At 35.4% G+C, this 20902-nt stretch overlaps 1 long non-coding RNA gene across 2 annotated transcripts; it reads right to left on the bottom strand.

Moving 5' to 3' along the window:
- Window positions 1-2842: 2842 nt before the first annotated feature.
- On the bottom strand, window positions 2843-17918 carry LOC132729685 (uncharacterized). Of its 2 annotated transcripts, none has more exons than XR_009625655.1 (4): window positions 17787-17918; window positions 11798-11862; window positions 11050-11165; window positions 2843-2972 (listed from the first exon to the last, which is right to left on the bottom strand). It is a non-coding gene; the product is annotated as an uncharacterized LOC132729685 (long non-coding RNA). The 2 variants fall into 2 exon arrangements; XR_009625656.1 differs by having other exon boundaries at window positions 11090-11165.
- Between the last annotated feature and the right edge of the window lie 2984 nt (window positions 17919-20902).

The following is a 20902-nucleotide window of genomic DNA, read 5'->3' as shown; positions in this document are numbered from 1 at the left end:
GACCAAATTCGAACTTGACCTGTATTTTCTCATGACATATCCATTATGTCATATTTGAGTTGAATGTGTTGTACGGTTGGGGAGATAATGAACGGAAACTGAAAATTTCATATTATTTTCAAAGTAAAAGGGGCATAACTCTGCCAAAAATCGTTGAACCATGACCAAATTCGAACTTGACCTGTATTTTCTCATGACATATCCATATGTCAAATTTGAGTTGAATGTGTTGTACCGTTGGGGAGATAATGAACGGAAACTGAAAATTTCATATTACTTTCAAAGTAAAAGGGGCATAACTCTGCCAAAAATCATCGAACCATGACCAAATTCGAACTTGACCTGTATTTTCTCATGACATATCCATATGTCAAGTTTGAGTTGAATGTGTTGTACCGTTTGGGAGATAATGAACGGAAACTGAAAATTTCATATTATTTTCACAGTAAAAGGGGCATAACTCTGCCAAAAATCATCGAACCATGACCAAATTCGAACTTGACCTGTATTTTCTCATGACATATCCATATGTCAAATTTGAGTTGAATATGTGCAACGGTTACTAAGATAATGAACGGAAACTGATGATGACGGAATGACAGAATGACGGAATGACGGAATGACGGAAGGACGGAATGACGGAAGGACGGAAGGACGGAACAGGGTAACACTATATGCCCCGGCCATTACATGGCGGGGGCATAAAAATAAAATCATGGGTTAAAGCAGGAAGCAATTATAATATAATAATAGATTAAGAATCTCTGTTTTGCGAAAAAGAAATCAATGCAGATGTAGCAAAAACTTTTGATCTATATAGAGTTCTATTACTTTGCTTTTTTTTAAATATAGCATCTACATAGTTTGACTCATATTCAGGTTATATAAGTTATTTTAATTTAAAGTTGATAAATAAAGTCCCGAATCTGAGTCAACCCCTACTTCAGAATAACTGTCAGCTGATAATCAGGGCATAGACTGCTATTGTTGTATGTGGCCTGGGCGTTTTAGGGTCCTTCCTTTTGTTTCAAGACTTGTCTGACAGCCATTCTGATGTAGTGTAGTTACTATTGTTATTTACTAAATATTTGTTTATCTAATAATGCTACAGGGATTGAATATTCCCTTTATTTCTATTTCATGTGTAGGATAGTATTTAGTATTTTTGAGCGGATAGTAAATGTACCAATGGCGACATGGGAGACAAGTGCTCTCAAGATCAGCTTATATATCTCGTGTTTGGCATGATATATTTTGGCCGTTTTTTTTATATTGTTTTCTAATATTTAATGAAAAAACACATGCTATTTCTATTTGTATTGATATATAATTTATAACTCTAGATAATTCCGCCATTGATCTGTATATATTACTAGACAAATACACTATATTAATGTCTAATTTTTTTTCTCGACCATTCAGCGAATTTGTCAAAGTAGGTCATGTCGGTATGTCGACCATATATAAAGCTGCGAAAAAAAATTAGTTGGGTATCTTCTCATCTGTACAACCATCATCTGTTCATTCATCTTGGTAAGGTAATCTTAGTGTGACCTTGACCTTGGAGGTAGGGATGCAGGTGTTGCGCATGACACATCCTCTTATTATAGTGACTATTTGTGCAAAGTATTTTCAAAATCCTTTGAAATATGAAAAAGTTATGGACCGGACACAAAATATACCTTATAACAGACTGCTAATCTTTGACCTCCAGTGTTACCTTGGCCTTGGAGGTAGGCGACCGATTGTTGCTCATGACACATCGTCTCATTATTGTGAACAATTGTGGCAAGAATTTACAAAATCCCTTCAAAGATAAAAAAAATATAGACCGAACACAACATATACCCTCAAATAGACAATGTTGCGACCTTGACGCTGGAGGTAGGGGTCTGGTTGGTGGGCATTACACATTGTCTTATCATAACAAACATTTGTGCCAAGTTATTTCAAATTCATTTGATAAATGACAAAGTTATGGACCGGACACGAAAGTGTGACGGACGAACAGACGGACGGAGCCTATTTCGATATCCCCCTTTTTCTTCAAAAAGGCGGGGGACAATTAAAACGTGCCCATGTTTAATATACTAACATGTGCGATAAGTTTGTTAATACTATTTTACAAATAAAACGGATATTATGAAATGATTATCCTACCCGTGTACCATAATTTTCGCCTATTTTTCTTTTTTTACATCCTTTTCTTGGACATAATTCTATCAAACGGCATCCTATCTTGACAAAATTAGGCTTAAAATGTGTGTCTGGATATTCTGTAAACATTGATGTACATTCCTTTAATATCAAACAAAGAATGCCAAAGCTATACCCCGAAAACCTACCCCCCTACCAGAATTTCCGTCTTTTTTGAAGAGTTTGAAGATTTTTACCCATATTTTTTGCATGTAAAGTTTTTATTTTTCATTAGATTTCTTTGAAAATAGTCTTAAAACATGCCCATGTTTAATATATTTACGTTCATGAAAAGTTTTTTATATCATTTTCTGAATGGGGTGAATAATTTGAAATATCTTTCCCCCCGAACCTTTTTTTCGTTGCAATATTTTGGAGTTTCAGAAATTTAACGTCAATATTTTTAACATTACAAGTTTATTCTTAGTAATAATCTAATTTTTATACATCAAATTGAAGGTATTTCAGTTGCCTAAATGAAAACGTATATTTTCATTAATAAATTTTGATTTGTAGCCAGATTTTACAATTATGTTACCCCCACCCCCGGGCCGGATGGTCATTTTTGGTTCTTTTTTTCTCATTTTTCGGCCTTACAGCTCAAACTAAGGCTTGTATTGGAGAAAAAATATTACAAAACGATAGATAAATCTAAAATGAATACAACCATACCATTTTTATTGTATTTTATTACATTTTTTTGGCGGATTCACGACTGATCCATACCCGAGGCGAATTTCGAATACCTGATGAAAAACTTCTACCGGCGATATTTTCTGTAATTATAAGAATATTTTAATAAAATTTTGCATGCACACAAAGATTAATTAGACATATCTCCACATAAATTTTTTTGAAAATTGTATGAGCAATTTTTTTATGACATATTAGATTTGAGAGCTCTATTATTAAGAGCCCTCACCCCGATTCCGCATTTTTCATACCGGGACACCAAAAACTTTTCTTTAAAAAATTTAATTTTCATATTCGGATTCCTCATGCCCAAAAACAAAAAAATATAAAAAAAATAATTTTTAAAGAAAATTGAGAGTAAGAATTTCAAAAACGAGGTAAGTTGCTGTTGACATATGCAATAATGGAAACTTTCTGTTTAGAACTGCCAAATCCAGAAGTTGAAAGATTCCAAAGAATTGTGTTAGAACACAGTTTTGTGCATTTCGTTGGGCTCCTAGATAACTTTAAATTAGTGCATGTGCGTCTCTTTTAAGAAAAACGCACAGGAAGAGTGATAACGGCATTTTTATTCAGCTAAATATGTAGAATAAAATTTAATGATATGGAAATAGACTGTCCTACTGAAGACAATAGTGATGAATGGGAAAAGAATTATTCGTTTAAACAACAAAGTTTCAAAGAGATGCATGAATATGATTTTGATAGTATTTAAGAATGATAATAAACAACCATATTTATGAAAATCATATTGATATAAAGCAAGGCAAAAGTTGTTTCTTTTGTGAGATAAATCCACAGTTAATATGCAATAATGGAAACTTTACCTTTAGGACGACGAAATCCGGAGAAAGAAAGATTGGAAAGAGTTGTGGTGTTACGAAAATCACATTGATTTTTAGCAAGGGAAAAGTTGTTTCTTTGTGAAATAAAATGCACATTATGCAATAACGGAAACTTTACATTTAGGATTGCAAAATCCAGAAATAAAAAGATTTGAAAGAGTTGTGTTACAAAAATCACATTGATTTTAAGCAAGGGAAAAGTTGTTTCTTTTTTTAAATAAATGCACATTATACAATAACGGAATCTTTACTTATAGGACTGCCAAATCCAGGAGTAGAAAGATTTGAAAGAGTTGTGTTGGAACACAGTAATGTGCATTTCGTTGGGTGCCTGGATAACTTTAAACAAGATATGTTTGTAAAACATGTATGCCCCCTATCAGCAGCCAATTAGTCATGTGATAAGGTTATTATGCATGACTTCTGACCCAGTGATCAAACAATTAATAAGGGTTATAAAGTATCTACTGGTCATGACCTTGACCTTTGACCCCTTGACCCAAAACTCAATAGGGGTCATCTGCTGGTCACGACCAATCATCATACAAAGTTTGAAGTTCCTAGGCCTAGGCGTTTTTAGTAAATTGATCAGAAACCGTTTTTACCTACAAGGTCAATGTGACCTTGATCTTTGACCCCTTGACCCCAAAATCAATAGGGGTCATCTGCTGGTCATGACCAATCACCATGCCAAGTTTGAAGTTCTTAGGCCTAAGGGTTCTCTTGTTATTGATCGGAAACCGTTTTAACATACAAGGTCAATGTGACCTTGACCTTTGACCCCAAAATCAATAGGGGTCATCTGCTGGTCATGACCAATAACCATGCCAAGTTTGAAGTTTCTAGGCCGAAGCGTTCTTTAGTTATTGATCAGAAACTGTTTTTACTTACAAGGTCATTGTGACCTTGACCTTTGACCCCTTGATCCCAAAATCAATAGGAGTAATCTGCTGGTCATGACAAATCACCATACCAAGTTTAAAGTTCCTAGGCCTAAGTTTTTCTTGAGTTATTGATCAGAAACCGTTTTTACTTAAAAGGTCAATGTGACCTTGACCTTTGACCCCTTCACCTAAAACTCAATAGGGGTCATCTGCTGGTCATGACCAATCATCACACAAAGTTTGAAGTTCCTAGGCCTAAGCGTTTTTAGTAAATTGATCGGAAACCGTTTTTACCTACAAGGTCAATGTGACCTTGACCTTTGACCCCTTGACCCCAAAATCAATAGGTCATCTGCTGGTCATGACCAATCACCATACCAAGTTTGAAGTTCCTAGGCATAAGGGTTCTTAAGTTATTGATCGGAAAGCATTTTTACCTACAAGGTCAATGTGACCTTGCCCTTTAACCCTTAACCCAAAATCAATAGGGGTCATCTGCTGGTCATGACCAATCACCATACCAAGTTTGAAGTTCCTAGGCCTAAGGGTTCTTTAGTTATTGATCGGAAAACCGTTTTTACCTAAGAGGTCAATGTGACCTTGACCTTTTTGACCCCTACACCCCAAAATCAATAGGGGTCATCTACTGATCATGACCAATCACCATCTCAAATTTTGAAGTCCCTAGGCCTAAGGGTTCTTTCATTATTGATCGGAAACCGTTTTTACCTACAAGGTCAATGTGACCTTGACCTTTGACCCCTTAACGCCAAAATCAATAGGGGTCATCTGATTGGTCATAACCAATCACCATACCAAGTTTGAAGTTCCTAGGCCTAAGGGTTCTTTTGTTATTGATCAGAAACCGTTTTTAATTAAAAGGTCAATGTAACCTTGACCTTTGACCCCTTGACCTCAAAATCTATACGGGTCATCTACTGATCATGACCAATCACCATACCAAGTTTGAAGTTCCTAGGCCTTAAGGTTCTTTAGTTATTGATCGGAAACCGTTTTTTACCTACAAGGTCAATGTGACCTTGACCTTTGACCCCTTGACCCCAAATCAACAGGGGTCATCTACTGATCATGACCAATTCACCATACCAAGTTTGATGTTCCTAAGCCTTAAGGTTCTTTAGGTATTGATCGGAAACCGTTTTTACCTACAAGGTCAATGTGACATTGACCTTTGACCCCTTGACCCCAAAATCAATAGGGGTCATCTACTGATCATGACCAATCACCATACCAAGTTTGAAGTTCCTAGGCCTTAAGGTTCTTTAGTTATTGATCAGAAACCGTTTTTGCTTACAAGGTCAATGGGACCTTGACCTTTGACCCCTTGACCCCAAAATCAATAGGGGTCATCTACTGGTCATGACCAATCACCATACCAAGTTTGAAGTTCCTAGGCCTTAAGGTTCTTTAGTTATTGATTGGAAACTGTTTTTGCTTTCAAGGTCAATGTGACCTTGACCTTTGACCCCTCGACTCCAAAATCAATAGGGGTCATCTACTGGTCATGACCAATCACCATACCAAGTTTGAAGTTCCTAGGCCTTAAGGTTCTTTAGTTATTGATCGGAAACCGTTTTTGCTTTCAAGGTCAATGTGACCTTGACCTTTGACCCCTTGACCCCAAAATCAATAGGGGTCATCTACTGGTCATGACCAATCACCATACCAAGTTTGAAGTTCCTAGGCCTTAAGGTTCTTGAGTTATTGATCGGAAACCGTTTTTGCTTTCAAGGTCAATGTGACCTTGACCTTTGACCCCTTGACCCCAAAATCAATAGGGGTCATCTACTGGTCATGACCAATCACCATACCAAGTTTGAAGTTCCTAGGCCTAAGGGTTCTTTAGTTATCACTCGGAAACCATTTGGTCTACGGACCGACGGACCGACGGACCGACAAGTGCAAAGCAATATACCCCCTTTTTTTCAAAATGGGGGCATAATTAATGAATGTGTGAAGGGTCACTGTGGAAAAACACACAGGAAGAATCAAGAATGATATCAGCATTTTTTTCAGCTACGTGCTTATGACTTTAATGATATGGAAAAAGACTGTCCTACTGAAGACAATAGTGATGAATGGGAAAAGAATCTCGTTGAGTCTTACAAACAGGCATATCAGAATGATGCTTCAGACTGTGAAATTGAGATTGATCATTGAGCAATCAATGCGCCGAATTCCTTTGTTTAAAACAGGTTGTAAATGAATGTGGCTGTTTGTACATATTTGTATCAATATTCAAATATGTAGATATTATAAAAGGCTGGCCTTATAACATTTTGATGAACCTGTTCCATCAAAGTTGATATGAAATTGCAACTTATAAGATCCAATATACCTATGTCTGTTCTAAAATATTTAACTTTAATTCAGACCTTTACTCTTGAGTCAATCATTTAACTGTTTGTAGTACACCTTGCATGGTTGTATCTTTTCAAAGTACCTTGTTAAAACAACACATCTATGGCTACAAGAAAATAATAAAATACAGGTATTTTGAAGAAAACAAAATCTGATTTTCAAATACTGAAGAAGCAAATGGTATTTGTGACAGTTAATGTGATCTATTGAAAGTCAGTGGTGTCTTTGTCAGCATACTTGATGAGTTCATTATTGAGAAGGACAGTTTCCATCACTTATTCTAGACCAATAAAAGAGTCTAACAGTACAACAGTCAAGCTGGGTATAGCAGAGAACATAGAGTTTGAAGGATTTGAAAGTGACTCAGAAGATGATAATGAATGATATATTGGATATGCTCCTGATGTTTGTATTTATGTCCAAAAAAAACAGCATCAATGATAAATTTGCTCTTCCCATTTTAACATATTTTCTGTTGTTGAGAATTACTAATTCAGAAGTTACAGACACTATGAAAGTCCTAGTCCCCTAGTAGATCACTCCATTCTTATTCAGAAACTTCAGATACTTAATATCAGCAATACAAGAAAAAAGTGGTTCAAGTCCTGCCTACAGGATGGGCTTCAAAACAGATCTGTATCAGGAAAACTTTCAGAACTTAGACTTATAAAATCAGGAGTTCCCCAAGGAGACTGTACTGGGCCCACTTTTATTTCCAATATATATTAATGATCTTCCTAAGGAACTAAAAGAAATTTTTACAGATATATTTGTTGATGACATATAACTATTTCTGTACTGGAACATCTTATCTAGAAGTACACACTTAAGTTTCTGCTATACACATATAAGGAAAATGAATGACCCCCAGGGCGGGGCCAATTTTGACCCTAGGGCTTTTATTTGAACAAACTTGGTAGACACTTACTAGAAGATGTTTCATGCTTAGTATTTAAACTCTAGCTATTTGGTTTTTTTTTCAAAAAGTTTTTTTTAAGTTTTTGCTATACACATATAAGGAAAATCAATGACCCCCGGGGCGGGGCAATTTTGACCCCAGGGCTCTCATTTGAACAAACTTGGTAGAAATCCATTAGAACATGTTTCATGCTAAATATCTTAGCTCTAGCTCTTTGGGTTCTTTAAAAGAAGATTTTTTAAGTTTTTACTATATGCATATAGGGAAAATCAATGACCCCCTCAGGCGGGCCAATTTTGAACCCCAGGGCTTTTATTTGAACAAACTTGGTAGACACCCATTAGAACATGTTTCATGCTAAATATCTTAGCTCTAGCTCTTTGGGTTCTTTAAAAGAAGATTTTTTAAAGTTTTTACTATATGCATATAGGGAAAATCAATGACCCCCTGGGGCGGGGCCAATTTTGACCCCAGGGCTTTTATTTGAACAAACTTGGTAGACACTCACTAGAAGATGTTTCATGCCAAATATCTAAGCTCTAGCTCTTTGGGTTTTCTAGAAAAAGATATTTAAAGTTTTTTCTTTTGGTTGCCATGGCAACCAGAGTTCTGCATGGAATTAAATTCTTTGAACAATTTTCAAAGGTGACCACCAAAGAAACATTCCTGTGAAGTTTGGATGAAATTGGCTTAGTGGTTTATGAAGAGATGTCATTTAAAGTAAGTTTACGGACGCCGGACGGACGGACGATGGCCGGACGCCGGACGAAAAGCGATCACAAAAGCTCACCCTGTCACTTTGTGACAGATGAGCTAAAAAAAGCAGATGTTAAACCTTAATCTTAAACTGATATCATAAAGTTCATTATTTGTATCTGAAATAATGCATGTGTAAAAACATTACTGGTTGCTACTGCTAAGGGAAAACAACAGTTCCAAATGATGTGTACATATAGGGACAAGAGGGCCATGATGGCCCTGAAGTCTCTCACCTGTACATAGGCCCCCGGAGCGGGGCCAGTTTAAAGCCCGGGGCTTTTATTTGAACAAACTTGGTAGACAACCATTAGAAGATGTTTCATGCTAAACATCTATTAGGTCTAGCTCGTTGGGATTTTTAAAAGAAGATTGTTTTAAGTTTTTTCTTTACACATATAGTTAAAAACAATGACACACCTGGGGCAGGGCCAGTTTTGACCCCAGGGCTTTTATTTGAACAATCTTTGTAGACATTTACTAGAAAATGTTTCATGCTCAATATCTAAACTCTAGCTATTTGGGTTTTTTCAAAGAAGATTTTTAAGTTTTTGCTATACTCGTATAAGGAAAATCAATGTCCCCCGGGGCGGGGCCAATTTTGACTCCTGGGCTTTTATTTGAACAAACTTTGAAGACACTCACTAGAAGATGCTTTGTGCTTAATATCTAAACTCTAGCTATTTGAGTTTTTTCAAAGAAGATTTTTCAATTTTTGCTATAGTTTTACACATATAGGGAAAATGAATGACCTCCAGGATGTAACCAATTTTGACCCCAGGGCTTTTATTTGAACAAACTTTGTAGACAATCACTAGAAGATGTTTCATGCTTAATATCTAAACTCTAGCTATTTGGTTTTTTCCAAAGAAGTTTTTTAAGTTTTTCCTATACACATATAAGGAAATTTGGAAAATCAATGACCAACAGGGCTAGGCCAATTTTGACCCCAGGGCTCTTATTTGAACAAACTTGGTAGACACCCATTAGACAATGTCTCATGCTAAATATCTTAGCTCTAGCTCTTTTTGTTCTTTATAAGAAGATTTTTAAGTTTTTACTATAAATTATGCATATGGGGAAAATCAATGACCCCCTGGGGCGGGGCAAATTTTGACCCCAGGGCTTTTATTTGAACAAACTTGGTAGACACCCATTAGAAGATGTTTCATGCTAAATATCTTAGCTCTAGCTCTTTGGGTTCTTTAAAAGAAGATTTTTTTAAGTTTTTACTATATGTATATATGGATAATCAATGACCCCCTGGGTTGGGGCCAACTTTGACCCCAGGGCTTTTATTTGAACAAACTTGGTAGACATCCATTAGAAGATGTTTCATGCTAAATATCTTAGCTCTAGCTCTTTTGGTTCTTTAAAAGAAGATTTTTTTAAGTTTTTACTATATGTATATAGGGAAAATCAATGACCCCCTGGGGTGGGGCCAATTTTGCCCCAGGGCTTTTATATGAACAAACTTTGTATCACCCATTAGAACATGTTTCATGCTAAATATCTTAGCTCTAGCTCTTTGGGTTCTTTAAAAGAAGATTTTTTAAGTTTTTACTATATGCATATAGGTAAAATCAATGAACCCCTGGGGCGGGGCCAATTTTGACCCAAGGGCTTTTATTTGAACAAACTTGGTAGACAATCACCAGAAGATGTTTCATGTCAAAAATCTAAGCTCTAGCTCTTTTGGTTTTTTAGAAGAAGATATTTTAAGTTTTTTTCTTTTGGCTGCCATGGCAACCAGAGTTCAGCATGGAATTAAATTCTTTGAACAATTTTAAAAGGTGACCACCAAAGGTACATTCCTGTGAAGTTTGGATGAAATTGGCTGAGTGGTTTATGAGGAGATGTCATTTAAAGTAAAAGTTTACGGACAATGGACGGACGGACGATGGACGGACGCTGGATGAAAAGCGATCACAAAAGCTCACCCTGTCACTTTGTGACAGGTGAGCTAAAAATCAATGACCCCCCGGGGCAGGGCCAATTTTGACCCCCAGGGCTTTTATTTGAACAACTTGGTAGACATTCACTATAAGATGTTATATGCCAAATATCTAAGCTTTAGCTCTTTGGTTTTTTTTGGGTTTTTTTAAGAACATATTTTAAGTTTTTCCTTTTGGCTTGAACCAGAGTTCTACATAGAATTAAATTATTTGAACAATTTTAAAAAGTTGACTGCCATTCCTGAAGAAACATTCTTGTGAAGTTTGGATAAAACTGGCTTAGCGGTTTACGAGGAGATGTTGTAGAAGTTTAGGGACGGACGGACAACAGACGAAAAGCGATCATAAAAGCTCACAATGTCACTTTGTGACAGGTGAGCTAATAAACAATAGAAATGAGTGTTATTTATTGTGTTTACATAAAAATAAGATGTATAGCCACGGAATGTTAATGCTCACATTGGGTTGTCTCCCTTCTCCCACATTTTTTGCAAGGATGTCACTTCCCCATAAAATTTTCCTCCCAGATTATATCCTGCAATTATAGCCATGATTAATATCTTAAAATTCAAGTGAATACCTTCAGTAGTTTTGAAGATAAAAAATCCATATCAAGAGTTTTTGGTCTTGGAAATTGACCTTCAGTTATAATCTGTATGACATGAATAAATGTTTAAGAAAAACTCTCATCAGTACATGTAGTTGTGATCCTGGAGACATGTTTACAGTTTCAAGTGAATCCCTTCACTAGTTTAAAAGATTGATGTTGCATGTAAAACTTTATTAACCAAGAATTTTTTTTTAATTCATAAAATTCTATTTTCAAAAGGGACTGTAATTCAGTCAAAATCCATGTCAAGAGTGATGGGCCTTGGAAAGCCACCTCCAATTATGTACAAAGATTCAGAAGATTGACGTTCCATGCAAAAAGTCTATTTCAAGAGTTACTGGTCTTGAAAAAAAGTCCAACCATCAATTATAATTAGAAAGACATGGTGAATACCATCAGTACATGTAGTTTGAAAGACTTATATGGCATCACAGATTTTGTAAGTTCACAAAGTGCCACAAATAAGTCTAAATCCATTTACAGTGATAGTTACGGTCCTTGGATAGTGACATCAAATAATTTACCCCCAAGACAAGTAATAAGTTTCAAGTGAATACCTTGAGTAGTTTTGAAGATAGGGGTAGCAAAATAATTGTCAATATTGCCCAGCTTGTCCCACAACCTGTTCAGACAAGTGGAAATTTTCAGGAATTTACTAAATAAATATACAAACAAGTTAAGAAATGCTTTAGATAACAAGAGCTGTCACAGGAGACAGCGAAGCTCGACTAATAAAATGCTGGACGCAGTAAGGAGGACAAAACTATGAAAGAAAAATCAATTATGTATAATTAAGTATTAAGTTATAGTAAAAATATAACATTTGTTAACATAAATTCCAAGAGCAAGGGGAATAATTCTAGAAATAGTCATGCAAGAGTTATGGACCTTGCCACACAACATTTGTGTAATGATAAGAAATATATATTTGAAGTTTGAAGTAGATATCTTAAACAAGAGCTGTCCGTAAGACAGCGCGCTCGACTTTTTTATTGCTTGCCAATAAAAAAAGTTTTTGCAGTAAAAGGCAATACAAGAATCTCTGTATTTTTAAAGTGAACAATGGCCATGAGCATTAAGATATTTAGTGAAGAATTATTTTACTGAATTGTGTGATACCCTTGAACACTGCAGGTTCAGTGGATAGGAATGAATTTTTTTAGATTTTTTAAGTTTTTTAGTGCTTGCCTATAATACAAAACATTGACAGTTAAGGGCCATAATTCAAATAAAATCTTTGACAGAATTACCTTCTCCTGGACATGTTTGGGAATCATGATTGTAAACAAGTATTCCAACTTTCAAATTAATATCTCAAACAGTTCAGTCAAAAAGTGGACTGGTACTAAAAACTTAACCAAGATTCTAAGTCGATAAAAGGCCCTAATTTTTAAAACAAATCCTTGACAGAGTTACCTTCTCTTGCGTACAGATGGGGGTAATGATGTGAAATAGCATTAAAAGTTTCAAAGCAATATCTCAAAGGGTTAAGGCAATAAGTGGATTTTACCCATATTCAATGTATTTTCTAAGTCAAAAAGGGGCATAATTCTGTCAAAAACCTTGACAGAGTTATGTCCTCTTGTCTGTTGATGAAGGTCGTGATGGTAAACAAGTATGGTCAGTTTCAAAGCAATACCTCCAATGGTTTTGAAATAAAGTGAGGTGGTACAAAAAACTTAACCAAGCTCAATACACTTTCTAAGTCAAAAAAGGGCCATAATTCTGTCAAAAACCTTGACAGAGTTATGTACTCTTGTCTGTAGATGGAGGTTATGATGGTGAACAAGTATGGTAAGTTTCAAAGCCATACTTGTAATACTTCTGAAATAAAGTGGGGTGGTACGAAAAACTTAACCAAGGTGTGACGCCGACGCCGACGCCGGGGCGAGTAGGATAGCTCCCCTTTTCATAGAAAAGTCGAGCTAAAAATAAAGAAGTTATTATATTTCTTAAAGAAAATCCTAAGTTCAAAGGGAGATAAATCTGTAAATATTGCTTCAAGAGTTATGAACATTGTCACATAAAATGTAAATGATTATAAGGAATAAGTATTTGAAGTTTGAGGTAGATACCTTTAAAAATAAAAAAGTTAAAATAAAAAATAACATTTTTCTAGTAAATAAATCTAAGTTTATGGGGAGATAATTAATGCGATATTGGTGCTAGAGTTATGAACCTTGTCACATAAGATGTGGATGATGATAACGTAAATATATTTATAGTATGAAGTTGATCCCTTTAGAAATAAATAAGTTACAGTAAAAAATAATATTTTGTATGGAAAATTCTAAGTTCAAAGGGAGATAAATCTAAAAATATTGGTGCTAGAGTTATGAACATTGTCACATAAGATGGGGATGATGATAATGTAAATATATTTGAAGTATGAGGTTGATCCCTTAAGAAATAAAGAAGAAACAGTAAGAAATAATATTTTTTGAGGAAAATTCTAAGTTCAAGGGGAGATAAATCTGAAAATATTGGTGCTAGAGTTATGAACCTTGTCACATAAGATGTGGTTGATGATAAGGAACATATATTTGAAGTTTGAAGTTGATACCTTAAGAAATGACAAAGTTATAGTGAAAAATATTTTACTGCACCAAAACTTTAATCTAAAATCTGGACGCGGACGCCGACGCTGGGGCGAGTAGGACAGCTCTCCATATACTTCGTATAGTCGAGCTAAAAACTGACAAGAAAGTCACAATCAGATTTGGCCAGCCTTGGTAATTAAGCAATTATCATAAATTGCCACTAACAATACATGTCAAGCATGGTGCCATTCTCTAAGTGTTTAATTTCTCATAACTTGTTGTACACATGTAAAAAAATTATTTAATTAATAAGCTTCCATTTGGTATATAAAACTTAAGCTTTTAACAGATTTTTAATATCATCAGTAATTACCTCAGAAAATTTATATTCCAAGACGTATCCCAAATCAAATGTACTATAAGTCATTATGCATATGCATCAGTAACAAATACTTCATTCCAAAGAGCAAACATGAATTTTACAATGTTTAAATAATGGTTTTAGAGCAGGTTAGGTGTTTTTTACCTGAGGATGTAAATAATTTGTGATATAAGTAGCGATATGTACTTTGACTTCCATACAACATACTAAATCACTATGTTAGCTGTACTAATTACCAACTAGAAATGTGTCCATAGGACACGGGTGCCCCCACACGCCACTGTTCTGTCAATCTTATGACTCTAGGTCAAATATTTTTTGGATTACATGTGCCACAAGTTGAAAACTAAAAATCTTTTATTAAGTAAAGGGCAAGAACTTTACAAATACTGAATAAATCCATAAGCAAACCCCAAAGTGCATAAGTTCACATGCTGTCCAACATTCTTGTAAACTTTCAGGCCTACAAGTCAAATACTTTTTGAGCTATGCATGAACAATTTGAAAATTGCAAATTTATACTACTGTAAGTCAAGGGCAATAACTCTAACAAAACTGAAAAAAAATCCACATGCAAAGTCCCAGGTGCATGGCTTCACAGTGATGTTGATCATTATTCCTGTAATTTAGTGATGTTGATCATTATTCCTGTAAAGTTGGTTGATTCTAACTCAAGCACTCAAGGAACAAATAACAACATAATGAAATGGATTTTACTAAGTCATGGGAAATAACTACAAATACTAGATAAATCTACAAGTGCAACCCCAGGTGTACAACTACATATGCAGAGCAACCTTCCTGTAAGGTTTAATGACTCTATGTCAAATCCTTTTTGAGTTACATGCGACACAAGTTAAAAATTGCAAAAAATTTCTAAGTCAAGGGCAATAACTCTAAAAATACTATATAGATCCACAAAAAATACCCAGGTGCACAACTACATATGCTGATCAACATTCCTGTAAAGTTTCATGACTCTAGGTCAAATTCTTTTTTGAGTTACATGCGCACAAGTTGAAAATTGCAAAATTTTACTAAGTCAAGGGCAATAACTCTAAAAATACTATATAGATCCACACAAAAATACCCAGGTGCACAACTACACATGCTGATAAACATTCCTGTAAAGTTTCATGACTCTAGGTCAAATACTTTTTGAGTTACTTGCAACACAAAAGAGAACTGACGGACGGAAGGACGGACAAGGGTAAATCTAAATGCCCGCCACTAAAGTGGGGGCACAAAAAGCAATGTTTTAACCTTATATGTCATAAAGACGTATTTTGTTGACTTCCCCCTCCCCCTTTTTGAGGCCAAATGCCCTATTTAGGCCCCAAACAGTTTTTCATTTGAGAAATGTTGATAAAAAAGCGATAACAAACGCTGTAAAGCTTTTGGCTATATCCTGGATTAGACCCCGTCTAAACCAGGAGTATATATTAGGATCATTCTGTTTTCTTAAGTGTATTATATACAAGTTTTACTACTGAAAAATACATCGGGGGGGGGGGGGTCAAATCAAGGAGATTACCAAGCTTTTAACTCTATCTCAATACATTGAGAAGTTGCAGCACTTTGAAATCAGTTTTGATGGACCCCCCCCCCCCATTGCCATGGTAACAAGAAATTTAAGATTGAGCATGCTGTTACAGAGGCTATGGTCCAGTCAACATTTGTGCCAAGTTTCAATAGTTTTGAAGCATTTTTCATAGTTTCATAGCAGTTTGAACTTGTAACTTGAGGCTTTTTAACAAAAACGGCCATTTTTCACAAAATGCTCATGCAGTAAAGGGTTAACAGATGAAAATGATGGTTCAGGTGACTGGCCAATGAGCAACTTTTTGCCTACGATAAAAGTCAAACACACATAAAGGAAAAAAAATAAATGCATTTGTGGGGCATAGTGGGCCTTTAAAGAAATTGGCTTGGTAATTCATTTGCGTAAATCAACATAATTGGTGCAGTGCAAAATTTGGTGTGATCACAGAAACTTGAAATTCTATCAATATTAATGATAATATCCAAAATATACCCCCTATACAGTATAAATAAACACAAGGAATGAAACGCCTTTTCCCCACCCCAACATAATTTACGCCGAACAATTCAACAAAACAACGGATCAAAATAATCTATCGGGCCATTTCGATAAACAATACATATACTATATTTATAGTATATATGGATGAAATGTTTAAAAACAAATTTCCTTTGTTGATTTATTGAAAATAAGATATTTTAAAAACAATTTGAATGAAAAAATATTTTATTAGTGAAAAAAAAAATATTTATAAACAAGAATGTGTTTGTTAAACACAAATGCCCCCCGGCTCAGATTCTTGTCAGTAGCAATATTTCAAAAAATGTTTACCCATTCACTCAGTTATGGACAGAAAAATTGCCAAAAAATTGTAAACACAAGTTATATAGCTTGACAAAGTCATGGCATTTTGTAATTGTGAAAAATAAAAGTTGCCAAGTCATTGCTCTGACTTGTGAAGTTGAAAAATATTCAACTTCATGCAAGTTATCTTCCTACCAAATATGAAATACATCTGTCATTAAATAAAGGCTGTATGGGCAAAAGTGTAAAAATCTATTTTGAGCACTGGTGACCTTAACCAAACTGAATCCTGACTCTATCCAAAAGAAGAATACCATGTAAGTTATCTTCCTACCAAATATGAAATACATCTGTCAATAAATAAAGGCTGTATGGGCAAAAGTGTAAAAATCTATTTTTAGCACTGATGACCTTGACCCAACTGACCCCTTACTCCATCCCTAGAGACCGCTTACTCCACAAAAAATTAGAGGAACATCAAAGGTATCCACCTACTAAATATGAAAGATATCATTAAAGAAATTAAGCAATTACGAGAAATTTTAGATAAATCTAACTTGCTGAAATAATTTAACCAGACAAGGCCCTATTTTCAAAGTGAAAAAAGGGAAATAACTGGGAAATATGGATGACACAGTTAATATAACTTGGCAATATCATGTACTTTGTATTGATAAGTGTGGAAATTATAAAGCCATTAGTATAGATAGAACTTAAGATATTTCCAACTTGCCGTTTTAGGTTAACCATTATTCATTTTCTATTAGTGCTGAAAAGGGCAATAACTTGGTAAATATGAAAGCCAGAGTTATGTAACTTGCCCAGATCATGTACTTTGTATTGATTAGTAAGTGTGTAAACTTAGAAACCATTGGTACAGGTAGAACTTAAGAAAAATCCAACTTGCCGTTCTAGGTTAACCTCTGAGGACAGACGGACGGACGGACGGTTCAATCACTATATGCCCGGGGGCATAAAAATAAGTGGGCGTGGTCATGTACATGTATACTATCCAAGCCACGCACCGATTGCCTGTGCTTGAACCTGGAAAAAAATATTTCTTTTGATAAATAAATAAATGTAGCTTAAAATATTTCACAATAATTCGATAGCCACTGTAATACCTAGTGGTAGCCAGGTCATTTTATTGTCTCTATAGGACATCAAATATGGCCGAAATTGCATTACACAAAGTGGGTGGAGTGATGAAATTATTAATAATATTACACTGTCTGTTTAAACTATTTGTCTATTTCCTCCAGAAAGAAACGTCTTACCTGAAGAGCGCTAATATGTAAACAAAACGAAAGACCCAGAGTGTTGTGGTGTTTCACATAATCAAGCGCATGGTAGTTTCATTATCTTGTACGCACTCCCAATGTAGAAGGCTATTGATTGGTCAATTGTGCACGTGCTTTTGCCAAAACTTTTACGAATGATTGGACCGTATCATAAATTTAAACAGAGTAGAATTCGGTTCGGAGTCAATATCATTTCATCCAGATAAATGCAAAAAAAATCTTTAAGATCTCTAAAAAGTGAGACTCTTAATTATAACATTGCAATGAAATTAGTCCAACTATTTTTAATAATTTCATTGAACAAAAGGCAAATGCCTGTGAGTCATATATTGTACTTCACGTCTAAAAACATGGTGCTACTTTGTGTATGGGCAATATGTCCCCTTCTAGAAAAGAACAAATATATCTCTGAATGTAGCTTTGGCATGTCAATATATCTTGACTACAGCCAGAGTCAAAATAGTAGGCGTTACCTTCTCTTCAGATCTTGGTTACTACATCAACCATATCACCGAAAAAGCAACACACTTCCTTCGCTTCAAACTGACAATAAACAGGCAAAAACTGAGCCTTTAAATACCTATGTCTTTCCCAAACTGGAATACTGATCCTTGGAAGCATTACACATGTATATATTACATGTGTGAAGTAGATACAGTATTCCAGTTTGAGATACTATAACAGTACACGTGTTTCAGTTTGGGGTTACTATTGTTAGTTGCTACGTTGTTTTAACGATTAAAAAAAAACAGTCGGGCATTCTTCATGTTTTGGAAACAATGAGATTTCCCTTCAGTGTTTCTCAGTAAGCCCGACCAGGAATTTAGGCTCCTCAGGAGAAAACGGCCTGCACAATAACGTATTCAGCATATATTCCTCAACTTCCCACTGCTCACTGTAATGTTTAAAAAAACTCATCTTATTCTATAAAATCAGAGAGAACAAGCAATTGCAGTGAAAATAACCGCGTAACCCGAATTAGAAACTCGGAAATCCAGTGTTGGATTGTACCTTTGTATGTCGATTAGCTTGGACGTTCACCTTCAATATCTTAAACATTTTGAATAGGCAGTAGGTTTATAATGAGAATGCCGTCTTGAATTCAAAGCATACTTACTATTGAAAGTAATGTTACCTGCAATTTGGTGATAAACCAATTTAATTACATTACATTTAAATGAACGAAATGATTGGTACACACTAGTTTCGTGATTTCCGTGCAAAATTCAAACTTCATTACAAAATCACCAGCCTATACGTATTATTTATGGCCAACACGAGACAACCAGTACTCAAGAACTGTATGCTTTGGCTTTTTACAGATATTTTTTTTTATTTTATGACATTTTTTGGTAAAGTACTAATATAGGAGTACAACTAGAATAACGGAACGAATCTTGTTATGCAGTTTCTTTGGAGAGTTTCAGAAAATACAAGACAGGACCGCATGACCAGTTGTTCTACATTGTTTTTCGTCCTTGGTGTGTTTGGGTTTTCTATTTGTTTATATAAGTTCTTTTTAAAACAGGGCTTGCAGTTTAGGACTGCCGCTCCGTGTATAACATTCAAACAATTAAAGTATATCAATTAACAATGATTCAAACTTTGTTAAGATGAGCAATAACATTATAAAATATGAGAACAAAGATCAAGAACCAGCCACAACAGAGGGCCACTGGTATAACAAAAACATGTAGTGGTCTGAGAGTAGTGGAATGGTGGTGTTGGGGGGGGGGGGGGGTGCAAAACGATGTACACCGATCAATCTCTTGAGCAATACGGAGCGACTTATACGGTCGCCACTTAGCTCAAATGGTTGTTAGATCAGATATGATAACAAAATGTTTCGACGCTATTAAAAGATTTATCCGCTTAACTCAGACAATATTTTGGATATGTGTACACCTTGTACAGACTGTCATAATTATTGTAGATACACACAATTAAATTTAAACTTGTTTTTACACTATAAATAAAATACCTTTGTGATGTTTGCTTAAAGCTTTTAAGCAGTACTCCGCCCGGGTCTTGCATCAGATGTTATGTTGCTTATAATTGAGCCGCGTCATGACAAAACCAACATAATGGGTTTGCAACCAGCGTGGATCCAGACCAGCCTGCGCATCCGCACAGTCTGATCAGGGTCCATGCTGTTCGCTTACAAACCCTATAACAAGTAGAGAAACTGATAGCGAATAGCATGGATCCTGATCAGACTGCGCGGATGCGCAGGCTGGTCTGGATCCATGCTGGTCGCAAACCCATTATGTTGGATTTGTCGTGACACGGCTCATATGCTTGGTTCATGAAAGGTCTTGACTAGATACATAATTATAAACCTGACATTTTCAGTTGGAATTCGGTTATAATTATACATGTTCGGTATATAGAGAAACAGGCCCGTCGTCACGATTTTGTGATTGGTGCGGCCAATTTGGTTGGTTTGAGTCAGAATCTAGGGGGGTACGGGGGCATGCTCCCCCGGAAAAAATTTTATTCTAGGATGCTCTCAGGGGCGTTTTCCCGTATATTTGGCACAGTTTACAGCCTGCCGCTAGTACATGTTATAGTAATATATGTCAACGATTTTTTACATTTTTAAGTGCGCCGTAAGTTTTAAGGGTGAAATTTAAGGTTCGCATAACGGACGGACAGGTGTACATAAAAGATGAATACATGTCATTGATATTTGGCAAATGAAAAATTAAATTAAGGGGTTTTTAAAAAAAACCAAAATAATTTTGGGTTTTTGGGCCAAAACTTTTTGGTCCAACCAGTGGGCATTGCAAAATTTTGATATTTGGGGTCCAGGTTTTGTTAAAAATTTATTAAAATAAAAAAATATAAAATACGGGAAATTCCGAACCAGGAGGGGGAAATCCCAAATTGTTAATTCCCAAAAATTGTTTGGTGGCCCCCCCAAAATTATTGTTTCGGATTTTTTTCTTACCGGTAAATTTTGGGTATAAAGGCGGGAAAAGATAAAATAATTTAATTTTAAACCTGTTTTTTTTTTTTTTTTTTGGTTTTTTTTTTTTTTACTCATTTTTGCCAAAGCATGTTGGTAGTTCGACCGGCCGGACATCACGACG

This window comes from Ruditapes philippinarum, unplaced genomic scaffold (genome assembly GCF_026571515.1).
Source record: "Ruditapes philippinarum isolate M1 unplaced genomic scaffold, ASM2657151v2 ctg1389_1_1_1_1, whole genome shotgun sequence".
Classification (NCBI taxonomy): domain Eukaryota; kingdom Metazoa; phylum Mollusca; class Bivalvia; order Venerida; family Veneridae; genus Ruditapes; species Ruditapes philippinarum.
The sequence above is the reverse complement of the archived record's forward strand: the minus strand, read 5'-3'. Positions and strand labels throughout refer to the sequence as shown.